Source organism: Amblyomma mixtum, chromosome 3 (assembly GCF_055824585.1).
Source record: "Amblyomma mixtum isolate Tamu chromosome 3, ASM5582458v1, whole genome shotgun sequence".
NCBI lineage: Eukaryota > Metazoa > Arthropoda > Arachnida > Ixodida > Ixodidae > Amblyomma > Amblyomma mixtum.
The window spans coordinates 179,689,093-179,716,164 of NC_143014.1; the positions used below are offsets into that span (position 1 = coordinate 179,689,093).

The 27,072-nt window shown below is 43.6% G+C and overlaps 2 long non-coding RNA genes across 6 annotated transcripts; one reads left to right on the forward strand and one right to left on the reverse strand.

The window, feature by feature from the left end:
• Positions 1-276: 276 nt before the first annotated feature.
• Positions 277-26,643, reverse strand: LOC149352871 (uncharacterized). 3 transcript variants are annotated; one of them, XR_016290870.1, is made up of 3 exons: positions 21,577-26,643; positions 7,455-7,558; positions 277-925 (listed from the first exon to the last, which is right to left on the reverse strand). It is a non-coding gene; the product is annotated as an uncharacterized LOC149352871 (long non-coding RNA). The 3 variants fall into 3 exon arrangements; XR_016290871.1 differs by having other exon boundaries at positions 5,738-7,558; XR_016290872.1 differs by lacking the exon at positions 21,577-26,643 and adding an exon at positions 9,642-10,090.
• Positions 10,735-18,577, forward strand: LOC149352872 (uncharacterized). 3 transcript variants are annotated; one of them, XR_016290868.1, is made up of 4 exons: positions 10,735-11,176; positions 12,949-13,275; positions 15,113-15,198; positions 15,275-18,577. It is a non-coding gene; the product is annotated as an uncharacterized LOC149352872 (long non-coding RNA). The 3 variants fall into 3 exon arrangements; XR_016290867.1 differs by having other exon boundaries at positions 10,739-11,176; positions 15,113-18,577; XR_016290869.1 differs by lacking the exon at positions 15,113-15,198 and having other exon boundaries at positions 10,742-11,176.
• Positions 26,644-27,072: the final 429 nt, after the last annotated feature.

A 27,072-nucleotide genomic window follows, 5' to 3' on the forward strand; every position in this document is an offset into this window, starting at 1 on the left:
TTATCAAAATGAACCCATCTTACAGGCAGTTGAAACTTGTCTTAAACAAAAAAGGCATTTAATGCTCTGTAGGCTTAAAAATCCCCCCCCTCCCTTTTTTTTTTGAAAGGTAGTCTAATAACATTATCTTACATTTTTATTTTACATTGTGCTAGCAGATATTAGTATTAAAATGAAGCTACAGACTGCTTGCATGCATAAGATTGTCCTGATCTGTAAAAAACCGCAGTTAGATGTTTCAGTGTTCATGCTGCAGAGGGATGTGGAGACACCAGCTTCAGTGTAGCGCCATTTTTATTGCTATCCTTGATGCCGATAACACTTGCACCAGACTCATGAATCCAGAACTGTAATGCAGCATCCCCTTTTCTTTGAGGGATAAAAATTGTCGCACACCTCGTCAAAGGGCTGTCACACCCCTGCACCAAAGTTTTTGTGGTTTAACAGAGCACTCGTCTACAGCGTTGTGAGGACTTGCAAGCTGAACACACATAGTGTGGCAGTTTAGGTCTTTGGTGGTGTATTGGCACCGTCTGGACTGGTGGAAAATTCTGTGGAGTCCATCCCTGGGTCTGTGTCCCTTGGTTTTGGCACTTGTCACAGGTGTACCCTTTTTCTTCTCGATGTGCTGTGATGGGCATTGATTGTGTAGGATTTTAGGGTTGCAGGTTCCACAACTGTACCTTTTTCCATTGGCAATCATGGAGCAGATGGCTTTACTCACACCTTGTTTCCATTGCGTTGACAGATCCCATGCCGTCGTGCTGTAGTACATTTTCATCCTCCTTGTCTTCTTAATGCACTGTGCTCGCCGTTCATGGCTTCAAAAGTTCCTTTGTTGTTTAAAGTGTCATCTGAGTCCTCCTATCCATTATTGGTTGAACTGGACTTGCCTTCCTGATCTGGCATGGGGTATTGCAATGATCTGGAAAAGACAAATGTGGATCGTGGCTTGTTTTCATTCCTTTCTTCAGCAGTGTCTTTGCTGTCTTGCCTACTGACTCAACCATTCCATTTGATTGTGCATAACTAGGACTTGACATGTCATGCACAAATCTGCCACTTAGCATCAAACTCAGCGAATTCACTGCATACAAACTGAGTACCATTCTTACTCACAAGTATGGCTGGAATCATAGTGGGAAAAATGTACTTTCAGTTTCTTTTGTAACAGCTGAGGCAGCGGTAGAAGTAAGCTCGTCAACTTCCAAAAAGTTGCTGTAGTGATCAACAGTTGCTATGAAATTTCAGCCTTTATTTATTTTATTTTTAGTTATTTATTAGATCCTCAAAGGCTCCAAGTCTATGTTGACTATTTCTCACAGATACTTGGGTTCCGAATGTGGTAAGATTCTCCTCTCCATCTGTTGTGCACATTTTTGGCCAAGGTGGTGATGACCGGCATTTTTTTCTTTCGCTGCCTTCTTGATGGGGTTTTAACAGCACTCGCCTCCACGAAATTTTGAAGCAGAATGGAAAGTGTCACTGGGCCCTGGCGTTGTTCTTATACAAGTCAAGGCGTTGTCGGATACAAGTCGAACAAGGCAGCAGCGAATTCCCCTCAAAGGAGGCCCTCTAGCCAATGCTGTTGACCGGTTCTCATGGCATCGTGGTTGCAGTGCAGTACAGGCTGGGCAGGATAGAAAAGGAGATGGCCCTTTGTCCCCATGCCATGGGGAGTGGGTTGTTTGTTGTTCGAGCTAGGGGTGCGGAGGGTGAGGGGGGAGTTGGAGAGAGGGTGCTGGGTCACTAGTGCTGAGGAGCCTACTCCCCATGGGATGTGGACAAAGGACCATTTCCTCTTTCCTGCCTAGCCTCTGCTGTGTTGCCATAAAAAGTGGCCATCAAAACTGACTAGCAAGTGCCTCCTTGAAATGGGAATAACAAGAAATTATGTCACATTATAGAGACGTCAAGGACATGGAAAATTACAGAGCAATCAGCTTATTGTCTCTTGCCTTCAAAGTATTTACTAAGGCAGTCATTAATTGAGTCGCGACAGCCAAATGATCAGGCACACTTTCATAAATGCTACTTGACAATATACCAAATTCACACTACACTATCAATCAGGTGATATAGAAATGCGCAGAATATAACCAAAGATTACGAGAAAGCATTTGACTCTTTCAAAACCTCGGCAGTCATGCAGACGTTACGGAATAAGGGTGCAGATGAGCCTTATGTAGAAACACTGGAAGATATCTATAACGGCTGCACAGCCACCATAGCCCTCCATAAAGTCAGTAATAAAATTCCAATAAGTAAGGGTATCAGGCAGAGATACATGATCTCGCCAGTGCTATTCACCACCTGTTTGGAAATATTCAGAGGCCTGGATTAGGAACATTTGGGGATAAGAGTTAATGTAGAATACATTAGTAATCTGCAATTCGCTGATGACAATGCCTTGCTAAGTCACTCAGGGCACGAATCACAAAGCCAGAACGGTGGGTAAAAAATTAATATGCAGATAACCAAAGTAATGTTTAACAGTCTCAGAAGAGAGCAGCTGTTTACAATTGGTAGCGAGGTGCTGCAGGTAGTGACCACAGATCCGGATCATGATAGGGAAATAACTAGAAGAATAAGAATGTGGTGGAGCTAATTTGGCAGGTTCTCTCAGATCATGAATGGCAGTTTACCAATGGCCCTCCAAAGAAAAATATATAACAGCTGTATCTTACCGCCATAGGCATGTGCAGGGTTCTCCATCCATTAGGGGGAGCAAAGTTTAACCGCAGCCTACCCCCAGCTCCCTCCCACCGAGGCCGTCAAAATGCAGCACAAAGATGACATATGGTTATAAAACATTTATTTCAGTGTGATGGAATTGCAAAGTATACAAAATATTATTGAGCAGTGGTTTTTACTTTCATGTGTAACATCAGTAGAGGAAGGCAGTCCCTGTGCCTCTGAGGCATGAATGTAACAACACGGTTCCGAAGGAATTTACATTCTTTCTAAAGCACTGAAAATATGCGACATATCCATCTTTTGTTATCTGCAAAAAAGAACCTGGAAAGATAGCCGCAAAGTGACCCGGCAAGTAAACAGTTCTTGGAATGCAACATCACGGGTCCTCGGCCGCCAGTATCATCAAAAAACCTGCATGGCCATAGCACTGCACTATAAACAATGACGGGGCAGGTCCGACTGAGTAAAAGTATGGGGCAGACTTGGCGCCCCCCTTAGATGATTGGGGGCGGCTGTGGCTGCACCCCCTACTTCCCCTGTGCGCATGGCTATGCTTAGCGGTGCTCACCTATGGGGAAGAAACGTGGAGGCTAACAAAAAGAGTTCAATTTAATGGGACACTGAGGAGAAATTGAAGTTGACTTGCATCGACAGAATACCAGCTCCTGATTACAAAAACGCCATTCATACTGACAACAAAGCTCTTGTAACGTAGAAAAGAGCAAGAAACAAAATACAGGTATCGCCGCCACAGGCCAAACTCGCAAGTACAAGCGTGCTGACGTCATAGGACAAAACAGTGTTGCTAGAACCAATAGTTCTAGCAACACTAGGACACGAGAAGCCACGAATCACTGAGGTGCAGCAAATGCATGCGCAAATCTTCTTGACGTCGCCATATGGTGCCACGTGCCCGACAGCTACGCGCGCTCCTGCAGTGCCGGGACCAATCAGTGCCTGCTCACAGCGGTATGCGGGCTCCCGGTATTCCGCTAACGGTAACAAGGTACACGGTATGCTAAAGGTGTCTATTTGCGAGAACTTCGTTGACGACTTCGAGAACGGGATCCATTGTAACGCTGGCAAAACGCCGGTGCAAACGTAAACGAAGCGACGGCCGCAATAGCCGATAGATGCTTTCAACATACGGCCGGCGGTAGCTTTCTTTTCGGCTGCTGCTGGGCCGCACTGCTGGCTGCCAGAAATCACGGAGTCTGCGTTACGTCATGTGCACGTCATGTTTCACGTCACTTAGTCCTGTGTCGTCATAGGAGAATCCCAAGTTTGAATCAGAGCGGCGGGAAAAACTTTTTCAACTTCGAATCCAAATTTCTTAGAAATAAAGGCATCTTTCGCTGCCGGCCAAGTGGCAACAAAGCCATGAAATGCCGAACTATCGGATTTTGCTGTAAAAAAAATATTAATAGAGCTCTCCTCAGTGTCCCTTTAAATTGAGGACTATGCTGCAAGGTATGGAAAGGAAAATGATAGAAATAACATTAAAAGACAGGAAGAGGGTAGAGTGGGTCAGGGAACAAATGTGGGTTAATGACATCCTAGTCAAAATCAAGAAGAAGAAATAGGCTCAGACAGGCAAGATGGTAGATTGTCATTAAGGGTAATGGACTGAATTCCTAGGGGAGGCAGGAGGTGGAAAAAAGTTAGATGAGTGGATGAAATTAGGAAGTTTGCGGGTATAGGGTGGCCGCAGCTGGCACAGGACAGGGTTAGTTGGAGAGACATGGGGGAGGCCTTTGTCCTGCAGTGGGCGTAGTCAGGCTGATGATGATGATGACAAATGGTCGACCCCATTGAACTTCGAGGGGTATTTGTAGCTGCCTTCTTTACTTGTATCTACCATAGTTTTTGTACTTTTTCACTGCTTCTTTTCAGTTTTTGTGGCATGCTAAAAGCTTAAAGCTCTCAAAGACACCATACTTTGGATCCATTTCCCAAGTACAAAGGAACTAGCTTCAGACTGGATGCCCAACCAATGAGAAAGGCAGCGCCTAGTCTGGTTGCCACCTCATTTCCTCGGCTGAAAATTGCCACTGCGTTTTGACACCATCAGCTCAAAACGAGCATTTCTGAAGAAGATTAAGATATTAAAGATTATTCTTTCGGCAATCTCTTTGGGCGTTCAGGCATCACAATGTCCCCATACTTTGCACACAAAGAATAAAGTCCTCATGCTTGATCAACGTAGCTAGGCCCCTTTTAATACAATTGCACACAACACGATAATGAAACAGCAAATTCATCTCCAAGGGGCTCCTCCTATGATGTTGACCTGTTTTCATGCCATCACAGTCAAACACCTTGCACCTGCCTCGACCGCTAGCACGTGCGCGCTCTCAGGTGCAACATTCCTCACTGACATGACAACAGCCGACATGATGCCACTGTCTGGAGGGCCAGCTTTGAGTAGAATCTCCCTCCTGCTTCATTTTTGAGTTGTATCTGACTATAGTACCTCCAATGCTGAAAGGAATATGCAAAAAATTGCATGTGTTGTCATGATGCATTTAAAAATACATGAGAGGCAAACAGTACAGGTGTGACCATAAGTAAACGGAGCACGCTGTTGCGTTCGAAGTGTAATCACGCTTTCTCCATTGGTAATGATGAAGCGTTGTTTCTCTACAAGAAAGCCCACCAACCTCCTCTACCAGCATGCACGTACCACTGCTGAAAATTTCAATTAGGTGACGCGTGAAAATTATTTGAAGACAGTTGTGTGCTCTGTTTACTTTTGTCCGCACCTGTACATGCATTGAAATGAAATGCACAATGAAAATGCTTTGTTAACATATTTTGCAAAATCGCAGCAAAATCTTGGTGATAGGGAGCCACAATTAAAAGGGCATGAAGGATAAACTGAAGTTGGCCTATGCTGATAGATTACCGCCTTCCAATGACAAAGACGCCATTTGATACTGAAAATGGAGCTTTTGTAAGCTAGAAAGTGTTGGAAAATTAAATAAAAGTATTGCCATCATCAGCCAATCTCGTAAGTAAACTGTGGTGCGTCTATACAGACCTTTGACGCAGATCCCAACCTCCATGCACTTGAAAACGATGATCCCGGAGTGTCTTACGGTGTAGACACACCACGCATTTGAATCACGTGGCAGGGAAATTTTCTAATGCAATATTCTCAGCAATAAATGCATTTTTTTTCTTCCATACAAGCACCAAAATAACGAGAAAGGCACAAAAAATTGATTATTGCTTAGAAAAATAACAAGATGGAATTGCCCTCACTATCCCTTTAATGAGCAGCGGCAAACATTATAAAATGCCAGTTAGACTAAATTGGCTATAGAAATATCACAGCATAAACTGCATGCTACTGAAAAAGCTACATGGAATTATACTGCAGTTAATGCACATGTTGCAGCAACTAGAGCATGAGGAACATCATATCTAAAAACAACTAATTAACCACATGTAAAATTAGAACTACTGGATTTTTTCTTTTATTTGATACTTAAAAGTTTCAGCTATAAAATAATTATGTTATTAATTTCTCATTGATTAAGACCACAAATTTAAAAAACTAGAAACATTCCCCAATGCGTTCCTTGCTTTCGGTGACTCTAGGCTTCCTTCGTATGCATGTCATAACAAGCCCCTCAGTTCCCTACCCTTGTCTGCTCACAAGCAAACAGGACAGACAGAGCTACACCTAAAATCATTGCATTTCATACGAAGGATTAAAGATGTCTAACTAAGCACACTGGCAGCAAGAGGTGGCACAGGACACAAAATAAAAGGTAAGGCAATGACTGGAACTGAACAGTAAAAGTGCTGCTATAGTGAGATACAACTCAAGAACAAAGTGGCAGATGCCCCCCAAAGGAGGTCCTCTAGCCAATGGTGCCAACCGCTTTTCATGGCGCCACGGTTAATCCAATTAAACCGTGGTTACTCATTCACCTGCCACTCTGTTTTATGCTAGCAGTTCCAAGGGGATTTGTCAAAGGGGAGAATCAGTCAATGTAATTGGCTGGAGGAACTCCTTTGATTAGGGGAATTTGCTGCTTCTTTCTTGAGTTGTATCTGGATATACACACTTTAAAAACAAAAAACTGCACGATAAGCAGTCGAGTTAGATCACCTGGATGATCAGAGCACCATGCAAAGGGTTAAGCTTATGTTGCTGGGCTTCCTGCTCATGCATACGGTAACAAAAGGTGGGCACAACCTACACAAATGCCTACACTGCGCTCAACTAGTTGAAAAGTAGGCAGCTACATTAAAAAAAAAATAAAAAGAGAGCACCAGTGCCTACTTCTGGGTAAAAATATACATGTCGGGTACACAGCCCAATCGTTATTTTTGATACAAGTTGCTGAGAATGTGCCTCTCGCAGGCCTGTCTGATCTAAAAAACTGTGTTAAACTCTTCTACTCTTTGCAAAAAACTCTTAGCCTTTATTTACTAGTGAAAAATGTGAACAATTTAACTTCATGGCTAATTCATGGTTCATACTTATACGAATACTTATGCTTTCACACATGGCCACTGCATTACCCATAAGTCTCCATTTGCTGCACGCATTCCCTACAGCTCATGCCTTTTCTAAGTGCAGTGGGTACATGCTTTACCATGTGGTGTGCATTTCCTTTTGAGGATGTTTGGCTGTGACTGCCTCTGAATTGTGAAAAAACAAGTGTGCGGCACTTATCCAGCTTCTTCTCATGTAACTGCATAGTTGCACAGAATTAAAACTACTTAAGGGGAACTGTATCCACCAGGTTAGCAGCAGGATGCTGGCTGAACAGCTTCATCCTCCTCTTGGCTTCAGTTTCATCACTGGCTGGTGTTGCTCCTCAGTCAATAAAGTATTGATACAAGCCTGAAAAGAAAGCCACAATGGTTAAGCTACAATTGGTATTAAAAATACTTTGCTCGCTTTACTAACAGAATGTCCTGAGTTTGTAAGGTTGCCAAATGATGCTAGTAGCCTCTCTCTCTCTCTACACACACACACACACACACGCACACACACACGCACACACACACACACACATGTATCAACACCACAAAATAAATAAATAAAAATAAAATTAAAAATCCTGTTTCCCTTGGTTTCTGTGGCTGTTGCCTTCTCTCATATTTATAACGAGCCCCTCATATCCCCTTTCCTTGTTTGCTATATGTGTGTGTGTGTGTGTGTGTGTGTGTGTGTGTGTGTGTGTGTGTGTGTGTGTGTGTGTGCGTGTGTGGTCAATGCTGGCACTTGAATGCACCTAAGCAGTTTCATGCTCATATATTCAGCAGTCTCTTTCATCTGGAGTGGTGCCAGCTAATTGGAAAGTGGATAACAGCATTCTGGTTCCTAAAGAGGGTCCACCTTATCCTTCAAGTCAAAGCTCCCGTCCTATCTCGCTCACCAGTACCGTTTCCAAGTTAATGAAACATGTAACATATTCTGGCAGAAATAAATTCGTAACATCCGTCAATTTCTTCCACCCTTGTCAACATGGTTTTCTAAAGAGACTATCTTGCAAAACCGATCTAACGTTATTTATTAATGACCTAAGTTCCTCCACTGATATCAACATACCTGTAGGCGCAGTAATCATTGACTTCAAAAAAGCATTGAATAAGGTTTCTCACAGAAGGTTCGTTTTCAAAACTTCGTGCTTAAGTATTAGCCCTTCAGTTTTCACTTCGATTAATTCCTTTTTCACTAACGGACAACGATTCGTATACGTCAACAAGTGCTCATCCCAAATGTTCCGTGTTGTTTCCAGAGTACCTGAAGGTACTGCTCTCAGTCTCTTACTCTTCCTGACCTGCATTACTGACTTGTCCAATAACATATATCTTATAACATTCATATGTTTGCAAATCACTGCATAATCTATTGCAAGTCCATAGCACTGCATTACAAAACTGCATTACAGAATGACCTAAATCACCTTGAATCCTGGTGTCAAAAATGGTTAATGACCATCAATTACTAATAAACCATCAATCATATCTTTGCAACAAAAACACTCCTACCCATCACCCAATTACATCATTTTCGGTTTGGTAATCTCCCATGTTCCCTCTTGCAAATACCTACGTGTTAGCATCACCTGCAACTTTTCTTGGTGTGATCACATATCAACATTCACAAGTGATGCTAACTGACGCCTTTGCTTTCTTTGCTGTTATATCAAATTTAAAAGGGCCATAAGTTTACCCTCTGTTAAATTATCGCCTGTCTAACCCTCATTTGACCAAAAATAGAGTATGCATGCACTGTATGGGAATGGCACCAATCATTCTTGACTAATATTCTCAAATCAGTGCAGAACCGAGCTGCCTAGTTTGTTTACTCTAACTACAACTACTTCACTAGTGTATCTAATCTAAAGTCTCAAGTGAAGCTGCCAGCTCTCATTCAACAGCATAAAATTTTTTAACTTTGTCTTTTCTATAAATTTTATCATTCACAGCTACCCAACTCCGTCATTCTGCCCTCGCACTGGACTTTACAACATGTCAGCTGTGCCAGAAGAGTTTAACTGCCGCCTGCCCATCTTTATTCATTTTTGATCCAGAGTGCAAAAGACTGGAATGATCTTCCTGCTGATGCTGTGGTTCACTCCAATCCACAACATTTTTAGAGATTTAGCTAGAATATATTCGACTGATGTAATTACTGATGTATTCTTTTTATGTAATACCACTATCTTTCATGTAATACCCCATACCTAGGGCCTTTGAGGTGTATTCTAAATTAAAAAAATCACTGAATTTTTTTATCAGTGCAGAACTGTTTTAGCTAGAATAACATGAGGCTGCAATTCGTGGAAGGAAGTGGTGCTTCATACAAACCTCGCATATAAGGAGCACTGAGATAACTGTGGCTTAGCCTCAACCCTACTTCTTACCCCAAGAGTGTGCCAATGTGTGTCGAAAGTTAGGACAAAAGGCTAACTTACTTGGTGCATAGTTGAAAATGTACTTGCAATGGTAGAGAAAAACACAAAGCGAGCAAATAAAAAGACAGGGATAAAGCTGCGGATGAAAATGTTGCTTTCTGTTCGTCATACAAGCTAAACAATACAAAATCAAATCCATGGACATTAGATGCTGCATTTGGTTGCATCTACAACCTTTTTTAAAAATTTTTTTCCCACTCTTGAATGTGCCCTGAGCTGGGTTTGGGCAAAACAAACTACTCGACAACTGCTTATAACACTTCCCTGTACCACAGCAACATAGCCACGTGATTTGTCCACAGCAACATGACAGTGCAAAAATAAGCTGGTGAAGGAATTTACAACTTTCAACCAACGGTGTCTCTGCCACGCGGCCGCCCCTGGAACCACCCGAAAGATGATACCCGTCTCCCCGCCTAAGTGTTGTGCTATAGTTCTCTGGTGCAGCGCTTTTAGTGTATTATTGCCTTTTTGGTTGCATTTTGCCCACAACCATGGCAATAGGTTAATATAATATTGTTTCGCACGTGTAAAGCACACAATATAAGTAGAACCTCGTAAATCGAAGTCCGTCGGCCCGCGAAAAATCATCGAATTAACCGGGTTTTCGAATTATCAAAAATCGACGAAAAAATGAGAAATAAACGTACGAAACATGGCTGCATCAACACCGCACCTTTATTTTGCCTGAAAAACGGTCACTTGAAGTAGTCATCGATGCACGACTGCTTGGCGCGGTAGTTAGAGGTGCGTACATACTCCGACGTTCTCGGCGCGCGGGCGAGAGCCGGTTGTGGTTGGATACGTCAGATCGGCGACGCTACGCCAGGCGCTCCGACGCGACTACTACTTGTGGCTATGGGAGGGGAGGGGGGGGGGGGGGGGGGTTGGGGGGCGCTCGCTCTTCTGCCACCCTTTGATTAGGGCGGAGGGCGTATTCAGAGGAAGGTGATCCTTGTTGCGATTGGCCAACCGAGAACAGACGTCACTGCTCTACTCTACGTCACTCTGTGGGGACTTTTGGGGAACACTGCGCTTCAACCGACAGGGAAAATGTCAACTCTTCTTGAAAATCCTTGCTCAATATCCCAAGGTATCCCAAGGTGCATTTCTTGCTCGCTTGTTTTTTTTTATTTTTTTGCCTTGAGCATGGAGACGGGCACGTGCGATGGCGTTGCTTCAGCGGTTTGCGACAAGGCGTTCTTCAATACTAGTAATTTAAAAACACCCATCAAGGATATTCATGGGGAAGGACGCGGTTGTTGCTGCGACGCATCTTTTCTTTTTCTCTTTCCTCTGATCTCTCCTCTATCTGCACGCGGCAGCGGTGGTGGCTCGGCTCCAGCCAGTAGGCAGGCCTAGTACACTGTAGGCAGGCCCATGCATCCTTCTCCCAGTCACAACAACAACATGTAGTAAGGCACGGCCGTTCTTGTGCGACTTACGTCCGAAGCATTTTGTCGCCCTTCGTGATCTGCGACGGCACCACGACTTCGAGGAAGAGGTGGAGAATCTAGTCTTCGACTCTAATAAAGGTAAGAAACGAAGTCTGCATGCACGCACTTTGTGATTAAAGCAATAAAGGGCCAAAGCGGGATGCAGTCGCGCGCTTAGATTACCGATTGAAAAGTTGCAGTTTATTGACTTTTCGAGTGCGCGCATTTTAAGTTTGTAAACACAAAGCGCGTTCTTTTTTTTATTTACGGGCTTACACTCACCTGGGGAAACTTGCATGTGGTTTTGTGCACGAAAACTTAGCGATGACATGCACGTTTTTTAAAGGAACCATGAAGATATCAATGGGCTTGGTCTAGTGCGACAGATCTGCAGAGGTAGCCTTTGCGGGCATTCGAGTGAAATGTGAAACGTAACGTACTATAACCTTTGAAAGCCATGACTTGTCATAGTCATTTTGCACTTATTTGTAATGTAAGGTGTATAGTTTGTACAAAGTTTAGGTAGTCATAGTTTTGACTCCTAATCATTCTGAAGTGTAGCATGACTCAGCACTTTACTAGTAACATAAGGTGTGCAGAGTTTGTACAAAGTTGCGTAGTCATGCCTTGCACTCATGACTCGTCATTCTGCAACATAGCATGACTGTGCACTTTAATGCTTTGGCATTCTCGCTGGTAAGCAGTCTTATGTGTGTCTGCAGAATTTTTTTTTGGTGTCCTAGCTCTTCCATAAGCAAAGTGACAAGCAGTGCACTCTCTTTCATATTTAAAGTGGCCACTGCAGGAAAAAAACTGGTCCTTGCAGCAGACTCGCTGCTACAGGCCTTGCTTATGCTTTGTTGCAGGCATCTGCAATGTCTCGACAGGACACACAACATTGTCGCGGCATGCACTGGCTTAGCAGCGCTGAAGCCATGGCAATCGCAACATGCAGAAGTGTGTAGGAAGAATGCCCAGCATTGTTCTGCCTTTAGAAGTCAACAGCGCTGACCTGAATTTGTGGTCAAAGGACAGGGCCATGTAAAAGGTTGCTGTGCAGGAATGAGTTTTTGCAGGGTGTAGTAAAATTGAAATACTTCCATGTAACAGTCCGTGTAATAACTTAACCTAATAATTTTCTCCAAAAATTGTTCCCCATACGCTATAGCAGGAAAAAACAGTAAGCGAATGACTGATAAATTTTTAACAATAAAATAGCTGGGAAATGCAGTTCTGCACTGCAGGCAAAAGGCTAAAAATGTGAAGCTAAATCTGTGATTGTCATGCGCACTTGGCAGAGGCAGAGCGCCAGTAGTAGTGCGAGAGTACTGCATATGTGCCCACTCCATAGCACATGCATTTTTCATTAGTGTATGTAAAAAGTACAAACTTTAATTTGGCCTTGCTTTTCAAAAAATGAAAATAGTGTGATACACAAAAAATTGACAGAGAAGTTTTGCCGAAATTTTATAAACGTGCAAAAGCAGAATTTCATGAACATTGCCTTGTCTTGTTACTTTACTGTTGGCTTTCTAAGGATGCCTTATGCCGTTATTCATGTGCTATCATTGTGTACACGTTTTTATCAAAATGGAGCCCACCTTTGTTCACGCCTCAATTTTTAAAAATTTCTTTTTAGTCATGAGTGGTCATGGACTTAACATCATATGTTGGCATCGTGTCATAACTATGTTGCAATGCTGCTGTGAGGCTGTGGTTGCTATGTCGCCGTTGCTATGCTCTTGGCACAAACCCACATACACATCGCAGGATCTTGCTCGGGGTTTACCGTTCGGAATTGTGCTTTCACACTAATAATTAACTAATACTATGTGGAGTGCTTAGTTATGTTTACAATCTTTCTGTTTCAGGATTTTGCGCCTGGAAAGACAGAGAAGAAAGCAAAACTTGCTGCCATTTTATAGCTTCTACAGGAAAGAAGGAATGTGCACCAAGGGTTTTTAAACGCTACCTGCACTGCCACCATTCCGGCTCGTACGAAGAGCTTCCTATAGAACAGCGCCAAAGGCAGGAAAAGGGGCAAGGAAGCTGCAAAATTGGCAAACACTGCTTTGCTACTCTAGAGGTCATGGAGAAAGAGGGCAAGGTATATGTAGTGTTTCAAAAGAAACACTACGGACACTTCAATGAGGCCTGCCACCAAAGGCTGTCCCAGGATGATGCCAGAGGGCTTGCAGGTTAGCCACTCCTCTTGTACAAAGCATTTGTGCATGCTGTGTTGACTTTACCGGAATGTGAAAACGTTTAGAAGCTACACTCCACCAACCTTTCATAAATGGGAGACGAAAGTGCAATAGAAATGTATTTTAGGGGGAAGATATTGCTCATTAACTCGAGTGATCATTTCAATGATTTTTATTCTTCTGCGATGCATCTATGGCACAAAAGAGGTGGGACAACACGAAAATGCCTATTGTAAAGTGGGAGAAGGCATGTCCCACAAAACGAGGGGGCGGAAGAAGTTATAGTAGGGCACAGCTTAAGAACCCAGTGGCCAATGCCCCTCAAAGGAAGCCTGCCATCCAATGGCGTCGACCGATTCTCATGATGTCATGGTTAATCCTAGGGGGTAGCACTGCAGGAGGGTGGCAGATGAAAGGGGATTAGTTATGGCTTTAATTGGGTTAACTGATGAAAATCAGCTGACGCCATTGACTGGGGGGGTCTTCTTTAAGGGCCATCTGCCACTTCGTTCTCGAGTTGTATTTGACTGTAGTGCAATTCACTTGAGCCTACTTGGTCGCATCGAAGGGTGAAAAACAATTGATCCACGGCACATTGCATGCACAGCACAGTCTGTACGAACTTCATGCCGTTTAGTTTAGAGATGCTTTGTGGAAGGGGTCCAGTCTTTCAAACTGAACATAATTAGGAATGTCGTCTAGCACTGAACTACTCCAATGTCTGTTCGTTTGTTTTTCTGCTGGTTTCATTGACTATCCTAGGTCTGTCGCTCAATCGGCTGACGTTGAACTTCATCCGTAAGAAGTCGGCTTGAGCTCTATGAAACGTGTCTTGAATGACTGACAGTTGCACTCGATGCTAGCCTCTTTTTTTGGCTGCCTGTCAAAAGCGTAGGCATTTTGTTGCTGATCAAAGCAACGCCACCAGTCTAATGGTTGTATAAGGGCCATGTTTTTTCTCATAAGACAGATCGTCTGCAGTGAACTTTCATTAATTAGAATTATTTGGCTGTTTTGGCACTTCATCAGTAACTCTCGCAGGAACGGCTGTGGTTTGAGTGTTCAGCTACTAAGCTGGAGTACCCGGGTTAGAACCCGGCTGCGGCAGCTGAGTTTCGATGGAGGCAAGAGGTGCCCACGTGCTGCGCAGTGTCAGTGCCCAAAGATCCCCAGGCGGTCGAAATTATTACGGAGCCCTCCACTACAGCACCTTTCTCTCTTGCTTCTTTCACTCCTTCTTTCCTTCATGGCATGGTTGAGGCAGTTACTGCACCATTTCCTTTCCTCAAAAACCACTAACATAAAACACAAGCCTGCACAAAAGTTGAAATCGCAAAAAAAAAAAAAAAATGAACAAGCAGCATTTATATTTCAGTTTATGTATGACTGGCATGCCCTCCAATTGTCTCTTGACTTAGCAGCAGTCATTCAGGTGTTGAAACTGAAACAGCATGAGAAAAATATTCACTTAGAAATTATTCACCTGGCGTAAGTGAATTCTACATTGTGACTCGTGCACACTATTGTCTTGTGCACAAGTCCAAAGAAACAAAGTTCGCGTTCAAAAATTTGGTGTCTCTACTCCTTTAAAGGTTGCTGTCAGGCGAATCGGTGCATTTTTTGAATATGCAGAATGAAATGGGACAGGATGAGAAGCACATGTCCTTATTCTTTTCTTGTCCACATTTTCAGTGCTGTTATATTCCGCATTTATAACACGCTGTATATAACTTCCCTGTTTTGCATTGCAGTATGCAAGTTTAAACACTCAAGCTCATAAAAATAAAGTCCATCTGGCTTTGAAACAACCATTTTGTTGTGTGCTTTGCAGTGCCACAAAAGTGAAATGAAAGTAAGATGAACTGTGTGTCACCTGCGAAAAGGAACAAAGTGGAAGACGAAGGAATCCGACCAGAAGTATTTGTCACTTTATTACATGGCTGTAGGCAGATGAACCAGAGATGTTAACAGTTTTTTTCTGTACCATTTTCAGGCCGGTGAGCAGAAGGAATGCCAGAAAAAACCATCGTGCACAAACATCCGAGCAGGTACAAGTGGATCAAGCCCACGGATGCAACTTGTGACCACTAAGGACCTCCGTAACATTGCAGATAAGTTTAGGATTGGAAAAACAGAGCAGAGAGATCCAGACGATTTTAAGAGTGTTGAATTATGGGTCGAAGAAATGAGGGCAAAAAATGAGTCGCCACTGTTGTATTACAGGAAGAAGGGTGACCCCAACAGTCATGATGGTGACTTTGAGCTAGCATTAATGACGTTCCCACAACGAGAGCTCCTTTATGAATTGGGGGCAGCGAAACTGTGCACTGACTCCACCCATGGCATAAATAAGTACTAACTCCAACTGACAACCCTGCTCACAATTTCTCAAGATGCCTTTGGTATCCCGTGTGCCTACTTGATTTCAAAAAGGGTGAACACGGGCACTGTGGTGAGGTTTTTCGAGGCCATCAAAGAAAAAAACACAATACCATGTCAGGCATTTATGTCTGATGATGCCCCTGTTTATGGCAGTGCATGGGAGCAGGTGATGGGTCCCTTGAGGAGTCGACTGCTTTGCAGCTGGCAGGTGCTACACAACTGGAGCACGCACCTGAATACAGTCACAAACAAGGACTGCAGGAGTACAACAAGGGACATGCTGCACACTCTGATGAAGTGGACAGATGAGACTGAGTCTCAACAGTTGCTCCCTGCACTTCTTGGTATCCACTCCAAAGAGCATCAGCTTAATTGCCTTTGGCTTTGTCAGAAATTTTGAGAAAACATACGCAAAGAGGGCATGTCAGTGGGCTTACTGCTATCGGCAGTACATTGGATTAACAACAAATAATCACTTGGAGTCAAGGCACTGAAGTACTCTCACTTTGGTGGCAAGGTAAATGGGTGATTGGATACATTAATCAAAGTACTCTTCAATTTCACATCCGAAAAACTTTACAACAGGTGTCAAAGGAGGAGCAGACCACCGCAAATCTGCCCTATTTAGGAAGCATAAAGTGGGGATTGAGCTTTCTAAGTCCAGTACTGAGAGAGTGGGAGATGGCCAGTGGCATGTAAAGTCACAAAGTTTGGTGAACTTCAAGCACACAGTGGAAAGAACTAGCAAATTGTGCAGTGGCTGTGAGCTTCATTGTGAGCAGTGCGAGGCTTGCCACAACATGTACACAAGTATGTGTTGACCATGCAACGCATGTGCACATGTGCAAGCACATGCATGCTGTTGCTGTAATGGAGCTACACTTGTGTCAGATGCAGAGCAGCCAGAAAGTAGCATTTGACTGTGCTGGCATTTGTAGGCCCTGCCAGCTGAAGATGGCAGATTTCAGGTGAGGGATTAGGATTATGTTATGAGCTAGTTGGCAGGCTATTCTGACAAAGTGCTTTAGCATAGCAAGCTCAAGACACAGCAGGGAAGAGGAGTGCCATTTGCTAATTTTCTTGAAGCCCACATGGTCATGAGAAAGGTGCACCATCATATCCCATATCAAGCAGCACCATTGACGGTACACTACAGGCCTCTGGTATTTCTTTTCTAGTCATTCCTTTTTCCCGAAACTTTCCTCCTAGGAATGGAGAACTCATCCCGCCACGGCGCCTCAGTGGCTCTGGCGTTCTTAGACTGCTTACACGAAGGCTGTGGGTTTGATCCGGCCATAGCGGCCACATTTCAGTGGAGGCAAAATACAAAGATGGCCATGTGCTGTGCAAAGTCAGCGTGCATTAAAGGGCCCCAGGTGGTGTAAATTAATCCAGAGACCTCCATTATGGTGTCCCTCATAGCCCATGTGCCGCTCCCGAATGTTAAACCCGACAATTAAGAAATTGAGATATTTCAGGCCCCTCATTCCCTACTCAGAATCTGCTTGTGTGAGTACGCCCTCTCTGGCACTGCTCAACAGAGAACTTCTGACAATTGGCAAACATTTTTCATCTTTGGGAAATTAGTGCACTCATTTTCTTGTTCATACCTGCCTTGCATTCACTATAATTTTATTTCTTCGTCATCCCTGCTTGATTTCATTTTGTCTGCATGTGGTGCACTCATAGAGGCATGCGCTCTTCAATAAAATTAGTATGAAGTGTCGCTCCATGCTGCATTCCTCTTTGTTGCGTCGTGCTGTCACAGTGCACCGCCCTTTTAGGACATCTTGAGAAAAACAGCGCTTGCAGACAAAGGACCAGAACAAGGACACACACAAAAAAAACAGCGCAGTTGTGTGTCCTTCTCGTTTCCTTTGTCTGCAAGTGCTGTTTTTCTCAAGATGTACCCCAACCAACTCGCCCAGCAACACACCTTGCCTTTTAGGACAGTTGACAATATGTGGTTCCACAGTTCTGCAATGCATATGAGAAAAAGTATTCTTGACAAAAGGCTAAGCCGTAGCTGTCATCTTGGACACTGAAAGCTGCAGCGCAAAACTACTATTCATCTTATTTTGCAAAGAGAATACTGCTGCAACAGAAAAACAGTATTACTCATTTTTCAGAACATTGCTGGTGCAATTTGTGACACGAACTTATATTGCCATGGTAGAAACAGCCGTGAATAGCCTTCCCTCACATGATAAAGCACTTCATAAATGAACTTGCTTGGCTCTTACACAGTGTCTCTCCACCAGCCTTCCAAGCAATGAGCCTTCTGTTGTGTGATGGGAACACTGTGCCAACTTTGTTGCCTAGAAATTCTAAAATGCCCCTATTTGTCGAGAAGGCAGCTTAGATGAAACATATAGTGCCCAGTTAATGTCATTTCCTTTTTACTCATTAATGAAAAATGCTTCAAAGCCCAACTGCAACGAAATTATAATTTGGCTAGAATGCCTGTTAATGTGCTGGGTGTGTCATAAAACTAATCGTAACAAAGTTTCATGCTTCTGAGAAAACTGACACTGTTGCTACAAGTGTTTAAAAAGCTGTGTAGTAGACAACGTGGCATGTCCATATAGGCAGATACGGATACCCGAGTGCCATACGGCCTCATGTCTGGCCCATTGGGAATGAACAGATTAAGGACAGTGTAGAGTGAAAGGCTAGGGGCTAAAATGTGGCTTGGCAGTCATGGGTATGGTGCTGCGCCAAAGTTGTTAGGAATTTGTTTCAATCCTGCAGATGCTGATTTCTGTTTCCATTCCAGGTTTTTGTACACCATATTTACTTAAATAATGGATGCATTTGCATAATAAATGCTTTCCCTACATCAATCATCAAAATCTGGGGAAAGTTCAACTGACCACACCATGTTTTACACCATGTAATAAATGCACCAAACTTACCATTCTAATTTTTTCCCACAAGAAACTGCATCCATGATGCAAGTAACTGCAGTATTACAGGTTACAGAATGAAGCACTGTCAGCTGTATTATGTGGCCGCAAGACTGCCTGGCGCCATGTGAAGAGGAATGCTCCCAAGGCTCATCACATCACATTTACTCCAGTATCCACATATGGCACCCGTTTCATCCTGCACGTCACATTCACCTCGGGCTGTTGATAGCCTGCCAGCTAGATTAAGAATGTCACAAATAAAATGTCTACCTAACTGAAAACTGTGGTTGTATATATCGGAGATTTTTATTGACTTGTGGCAGTCTACCTGGACAGGTTATGGTAATGCAAGGCAGCCCATTATGCACAGCATATGAGTGCATAGGCGCCACAACTTCTCATCTTTTCCAAGGGTTCATGTTTTGCACTATTGGGTGTGACCCGACCCATCTTTCCACAATCCTCGCGTAGTTAATAATAAAGTGCTCCTAATCCTTTTTTGACAGTCAAAATGTATTTTCCTAGGCATACTGGCAATCTGCAATTTGTATTTCTCCACAGATTTGGTACTTCTGAGAAGTTGGACGGTCATTTTATAAATGATATATTTTTAATAAGCTAGCAGATACTATTCTTGATTTAAACATTTGCAGGCATATATACGCTGCCATTGTTTGCCTTGATAAATACTGTGTCCATTGTGTAATCATAGTACAAACACGTTAATAGATTCTAAAGGATGTTAATGCTGCTTAATTACGCCGTACAAGCCCAGCTGTGGCTTTGGAAAGCTGCCCTTCCTTGGACTCTGACATTAAATACAACTTGTACTTGGGAAAGACTAATCTTACTGTGAGTGTAACGACAAAATTAAACAAATTCCATTAGACGCTGGTATGACCCCGCCTGCGGCAGTTGTATTCCGATGGTGACACACAACAGGCCCAGATGCTGTGCGATGTCGGAGCACGTTAAGGGCCACTGTTGGTCGAAATTACTGGATCCCTCCACTGTGGCGTCCCTCATAGCCTGAGTCGCTTTGGGACGTTAAACCTCGTAAGCCAAAGTTAGCATTATGTTCCTGCCGGACCGAGCAGCCACTGACAGGGTAAGACTGTACGAATGGGTACCATCAATCACTACGTGACACCCCCACTCCACTCACCCGATGAAATCCCATCCATCAGTGACACATCCACTCCACCCTTCGACTCAGATTTGCAACCGCTTGCCAACCGCCTCCTCCCGCCCTCTCTTCTTCCCTCTTCCCTGCAATTTCGTGAAGGTGGATTTCACTCCCTCCACTCTGTCACCTGAGGCTTCAGACCGACGGATTATTCCAACATGGGGGGTTCTGATGCTGATGCACTAAAATGATATTTTTGAAAGACAGCTACAGTTTGTTACATGTTAAGGAAAAGAGTACTCGCTGTACCATGCAAAATGCGAGATCATTCCCTTGTGTGCACACGCTGCATCACAAGGAAGTACATTTGGCACCTAAATTGAAATGTGCAGTATAGCGAGCAGTTAGCACCAGGTGCTGTACACAGACACGAGCACAAAATGAACACGCTTATTACCAGGCCCTCTCTGTGCACCCTCCCTATACATAGTGTGAAGACTGCTTTTGAAGCTAAGGTTGGTCACATTGCAAAGAAATAAAGACAGCATGAACATGAGAACCGGACACACAGCACTGACAGAAATCTCGACAGTCGGTGCTGTGTGTCTGGTTCCCGTGTCGTCCCTTTCTGTTCGGCGACCAACCTTAACTAGAACAAACAACTTGCCCGAACCCTTGCTTTTGAAGCATTGCATGCAGTAAGTAGCACGCATTACAATGCACAGACTGAGCCATGTGTGTTATTGTATCAGCAGTAAACCACGTGCAAAAAAAAAAAAATCAACAGCCAATAACTACAGTCGGTAAAGCGAAATTTGAGCGCAGCTCTTCACATATTTTAGTTTTGCAGTATGCTGAAGTAAAGAATTCCAGAGAGCCACCTGCCCCAGCGAGAGGCAGTGATAGGCGACATTTGGCCCTGAGCACTTGGCTACCACATACTTTGTATAGACAAGTTCTGTCCCGCCTCATACGAACACCAAAACACTTTCTTGAATATCTTTTTCAATGAAGGCAAATACACTGGCTTACACAAACATCGAAATTACTTGCTATTACATCTTAATAAAGTGTTCAGTGTCACACTATTACGATGCTATATATCAATTTATGCATGCCAGCACATCATCTCTGGCTGAGAAAGATCTGACAAATCTTGCTTTTTGACAGTATGTGGGCACAGAGTCATTGATTGCACAGACCAAATATGACTATACCAACAGAACGTGAACTCAGAGGATTACCTTAGAACTCATGTGCCTTTGAAAACATGCAGTGAACATGGAAACAATTTTATTTTTAAGGTGCGCCGCCCAGCGTATGCACATGCGTTCAGTGCACTCTTTCTGCGCCATGAAGGACGACTCGGTCTCAAGAGCAGAAGTACACACTGCCAGTGCATTCCAGGACATTTAATTCAGATAGGTACTACATGAGACGTAAGCAACGTATCTATAGCGTTCGCACCGTGCAGCTTTATTGCTTCGCTCTGTCCCGAGCATTTTTCAGTCCACTGAGGTGGTTGCGAGCCACAGGTGGGTTAGTCTTGCGATTATTCTGCCGGCAATTGCTTCTCTCTGTGATCTAGCAGATCTACGCCACCTCGCACCCACAACAGTCGTCAACTGGTACTGTCGCCATTCGGTGTCCAGATCAGTGTCTTGAAGGATCGAAGGCGGGCTGGAAACGACATGCTGCAATGTTCTCCAACCCTTGCATCACAAGAAAGTCAATGCGACGACATATCACAGCCCACGCACTGCATCGTGATGATTATAACAAGAGTTATATGCACAGATATTTTCCAGAACGAGCTGGAAACACCCAGATCAGGGACGCCAGTACTGGACGGCGCGGGCTTGCGTCCTGCTCACTCACCTTTAGGGACGCATGGGAGGTAAACACGCATTCCATAGGCGGTCTACTGGTCACAAACAAAAAAGGGGCAAATTTAAAGAACTACACACGCCACAAAGACGAGACACCGACGAATACTTCACTCGCAACAGCCGCCGACCGCGATTCGAACGTACGTAAACAACCGCCATGTTGTTTTTTTTTCTTCTTTGCTAACTGACTATAGGGGGCGCTGTAAGAGCGCTAGCATCATCATCATCGCGCGTTCCCTCAAAGAAAAGTAAATACAAATAGCCCAAACCAGCAATAAACTAGAAAAAAGGCATTAAACGTTAAAAATTGCAACATAAATAAGAAAGTCATTTATGCAGTTGACGAAAATCAACACACTCATTCAAAGGAAACGCCAATAAAATTGATTCATAAAAATAAAACAAAAATATAAATATGCATGTTTTCTTCTCCTTGGTTTTGACTAAAGCTAGGACGTGCGACTATTTTTTGGCAGTTTTCTAAATCGGGTCGCCCAGTGCGACCATAAGAAAATTAAGGCAAGAAAACTGAAAACGTAACAGGGGCACTTAAGGGTCAACATTGCATCGTCACAATATGCACGCTTTCTCTCTTGTTGCTCATCCCAAGCTTGAATGCATGTCAATTTGCTGTTTCAAAGCAGAATGGTCTTCTATCGTTGTAGCGGATTGAACCGAACCAAATGTACTGTCATGAACAAAGCGGTCACATAACTTTAACTTATGCAGCTCAAACTCACATTATTTATTATTTGAGTTTAGTTTTAATGACATGAAAGAACCACAAGTACCATTATAAAAGGTATTTTTCATCAGAGCACTTCGGATGGACTAGAAGCCTTACTCCCAACAGTGTGCAATAAAGCCATTTACACAAATCATGTTGGCAGCAATGTTGAAACTGTGTGCGTCCACCTTACTTGAAACTGCAACATATGCAAGACAGACAAAATTTTACCATTCAAAATCATAATGTGCCGAGATATTGCTGCAATCTTGAACGTAACCACGCTTGCCATTACAATCAAAATGACTCAACAGCACATGCAAACATGAGAATTTTTTCTTCACAGACATTTTGACACTACATTTAGTTCACTATTTATGCAACTTCCGTTTATTTACACGATGGACACAAATATTCACATGCACGCCAGTCTTAGCATGAGTGCCATGCATTAGTAATTGTCAATATGCACCCCGGCACACATTGTGCATTTGCACATTAAAACGCTCATGAAAACTCAACAAGTGCTCAGCAATTACTGCAGCTTAAATGGTCAAGCACACAGAACACGTCAAAGTTATGGTATGGTATAGAATATGGGGTTTAGCGTCCGAAGGCAACATGGGTTATGAGGAACGCCATAGTGCAGCGCTACGGATTAATTTTGACCACATGGGGCTCTTTATCGAGCACTGATGTCACTCAGTACACAGGCGCCTAGCATTTCGCCTCCACTGATAGGCAGCTGCCGCAACTGGGATCGAACCCGTCCTTGGGAACAGCAGCGGGCACCCTAACCACTCGGCCATTGCGGCGGGGCGACGGCTGACCACATTATAAGCAACCAAAAGTCCAGGTCTCTGCTTTATGTCTTACATGTTGCCTAGGTATCTTCTACTTTTACTATATCTGCAATCTAAAAATTAACGATAGACAACTTCCCCGCTCCATCTAAATTACTATAATTGTCCCATGCCCTTCTTCGTTTGCTACACACTTGAGCTTATAATTTTTGGCTAGTTTTATCAAGGTGTCATACAAGTGTAACAGCTGCCACAGTATGAATTGTGGATTCTAAGAGAAAAAAGAACTCAAATTTAGCACTACTTTGAACAAAAATATTCAGCCAATATATGCACAACAGGCATACACCAATAACATTTCTACCGCAAAACCGTGAACCCACCGTACCGAGGAACAGTAATAGAATATCACTGGCCGCCGCGGTGCCTCAGAGGTTATGGTGCTTGGCTGTTGACCCGAAAGACGTGGGTTCGATCCCGGCTGTGGCAGTCGCATTTCGATGGAGGCAAAATTCTATAGACCCCTACAAAAATTTTATTAGTCACCCCTTATCGTGCTAATATGCAGGTACCAATTATTTCTGTAACGTACCTCTCATCATTTCTGTAATACCCGTTACTAGGTCTTCAAGAAAATAATAAACTGAAATGTAGCAAAGAGCTGATGGTTGTCTTTTCATACAACATTCTTCACAGCAGCTCTGCTTCTGAAAGGAGCACCTCATTCTTTGTGGACTCAACTAGTTTTCTTCTATTTTAATCACCATGAGGTCAGAGTACTCCAGTAACACACTGAATCCTGATATGCTACACTCTAGTGAGCCAGTTTCACAACTCTCATAAAAGAATGATGAACTCAAAGGTCTGCCACAAACATGTCATGGGCTACATCTTTAATGGAGTAGAGAAACCAAATTTTTGGATACACATTTCTCTTTACATTGATGCACTAGGCAATGCTGTACACAAGCCACCATGTGGATTTTAACTTTGTCAGCTAAATAATTTACAATTTAATTTTTTTTCTTGTGTCATCTGGTTTCGGTTTTTAACAGCCGAATGACTGCTCTGAAGTCAGATACATTTTCAGGTCACATGAGGCACGCAAAAAGAGATATAATCGCTGCCTGTTCACTTTATGTGACTCCAACTCTTAGACAGGTTTGTGCACGAGTTGATGCAAATAACAATGAACAAAACTGCAATAATACTGCTGTCTTTGTATGCCTCACATGACCTGAACACATCCCTGACATCACAGTCGTCGTTCGGTTGTTTAAGCTAAATGAGTGCGAGAGAAAAAATGCAATTATAAATATATTGCCTCTTGTTGTCGCAATCCATGCAGCTGTCTAGTCTTTCTAAAATACTGCGCATCATTCTAACCGAAAGAAACAACTAAAATTTTGTTGTCTCTACTCCTTTAATACCTACTGGGCCTTGACAATATAAAAAGCACCTATACATATCAGCGAACTGAGCTGCCAACCTTCAAAAATGTATCCACAAGCTCTTTTCACATTGTGCTTTTAAATATGTTGCCTCATACTCGTGATATACATATGTTCTGACTGTGCACATTACAAAAACAGTAATTCAGGAACCAGCAGACCCACCCATTCAGCAGCATGGCAAGCGAAGAATGAAAATTAGAATGCAGGTAGAAAGAAAAGGCACACAGCTTTTTCAGACCTTCTAATTTGAATACTTCAAACTTATGTGGCCAACTGTAAATGTTTCCTTATTGAAATCCCACACTCCTTTAGACGTTTGCCATAAACCAGAAAAAATTTGTCAAAATGCTTCCCTCTAAAAGGAACAACCAAATATAAGCAGACAAGCCATGTTTACATTTCATGCATTTTTAAGCGCTTCACTGTATGCACAGAAGCATGTCACATGCATGGCGTGTTGATGTTTGGTTTATGCTGCTTCTTCACTTTATATTGAAAGGTCATGGCTATTCTTTTTTTTTTGTGTGTGTCCATTGCCCCACAGAGCTGCCGTCTATGGAGCAAGCTTATTTGCATTTAAAGGTCGCTTGCCTAGTCACTGCTGACTCCACACAAAACAGATTTTCCACTCAAAACTGGCAATGTGCAGTAAAAGCAGGCGTGCAATTAATGTGACACCTCATACACTTCGTAATGATGCATGCAGTGGCCTACATAAGGCCAAGCCAGCATGCTATTCATGTATGCGCACAAATTATATTCACTTATACAATGCTAATGTCAAAAAGAAACCCTTCTAGCTACAAATGCTAGCACAAAGTTAATGCAGCGCATTACAGCACGCATGGCATCCAACGTCCCTGTACAACATACTTTTACTAATAAGGCTAAAACAGTGCACCCTGCACAAGGATGAAGGAAGATGAGACAAGACGCAGCATCTTCCTTATGCAGGTGTGCTGTTTTTGCCTTATTATGTCATACCAACTTGCCCATCAGTCTGTGTTTTTACTAACTACTGCAGCGGAAAAAAACAGCTGTGAAATTTGGAATGCATTCATGGCGTCTAGAAATTGAAGCTCAGAAAATGTAACACACAGAAAGTGCAAGAAACTGATCATCCGGAGTGTTTACGTTTCTCTCTGTGTTTCTCTCCAAACCCAAGGGCCACACTGGCTACGCGGATGCTGAAAGCCTAAGTCAAGCCTCCCACTTCATCACAAACCATTACAAAAATGACAGAGCAAGCAAAACAAGTTTCGGCCTTGTCTGGCTTTATTCCAATGCTGAACGTTACAAGAAATACACCAAGAACCACATGTTCTACTTAATGAGAATAAAAACACTTCACCAAATAGATAAAAGAAAAGCAGCTTTCTAGATATTCAAAGGTTCGGTGCTGTGACCATACTACGACATTTGCTAAACGCCTATCAGCGAAGAAAGCGGCGTACGGATCATAGTTCATGTGGCACGATGCGTCGCGTTGCGTGAATTAAGTCTCTCTGCGGGCAACGCTACGGTGTCGGGCAGAGTTTCGTACTGCAGGCATATTAAACATTAAGACGGAAGATGTGTTGTCCTTTCAAAGGCTAGCGTGTACGCTAGCCTTTGAAGTACGCTAACATTGCCTCCTTCTAGAGGAGGCAATGTTCAAACACGAGATACAATACCGAAAGGTGCCGAAGAGAACTGAAGCACCGCCTTGCAAAACGTCTCTAGGGGCTTCCGATATCACACCACGGCTGGAACAGGTCGCACTGCAAACTTGCATAATAAAGACAACACTAGGGCACTGGGGTACAAGTCCGGACGTTCCATTGCACCAACCTTTGATGACTTTCACGGCAGCACTTACTCCACACGTCAATGCACCGCGCGGTAAACAGCCATCGCAGCAATGTCAACAAACCACCGTGGCGTTGGCGATCGATGGTCACCGTGGCAACCGTGGAGACGCCAGCGACCTAGAAACTATGGCTAGGGACGTTTCAAAATTTTGCGACGCCATTTTTACCTAATTTTGTAACAAAAAGTACCCAGAAATGTACCTAAACAAACGCCATTTTGGAATGACGTCATTAAAAGTCACGTGACATGAGGATCGTCTTCCTCCATTTAGCCTTACGCTGATTAGGGGTACTCCTTGGCTCCGCTGCGAGCGCAAAACGTTCTTCGTTCGACACGCCGCCTGGGAGAGGAGGCGAGTGGCAAAGGGGGTAGAGGGGAGGAGTGGCGCGGGAGGCGTGCGCAGTGCATTCTGGGTGGGCGGCTTCGGCGCGCTCGGCGCGAAATAGAGACATGCTCCACGGTGCGGTCAGAGTGCGCCGAAGCCGCCGGACACGTCTGCGGTCATCGCAGTGCCGCGCGCGCGCTACGTTGGAGTATAAACGCGCCTGAACACAGAACACGTTTGATCGCGGCACCGAACAATCAAAACGCTACGAGCAGCGCCTGCCACGAGCTAGACAAACAACGGAAACGGAGCCAGAAAAATTGTG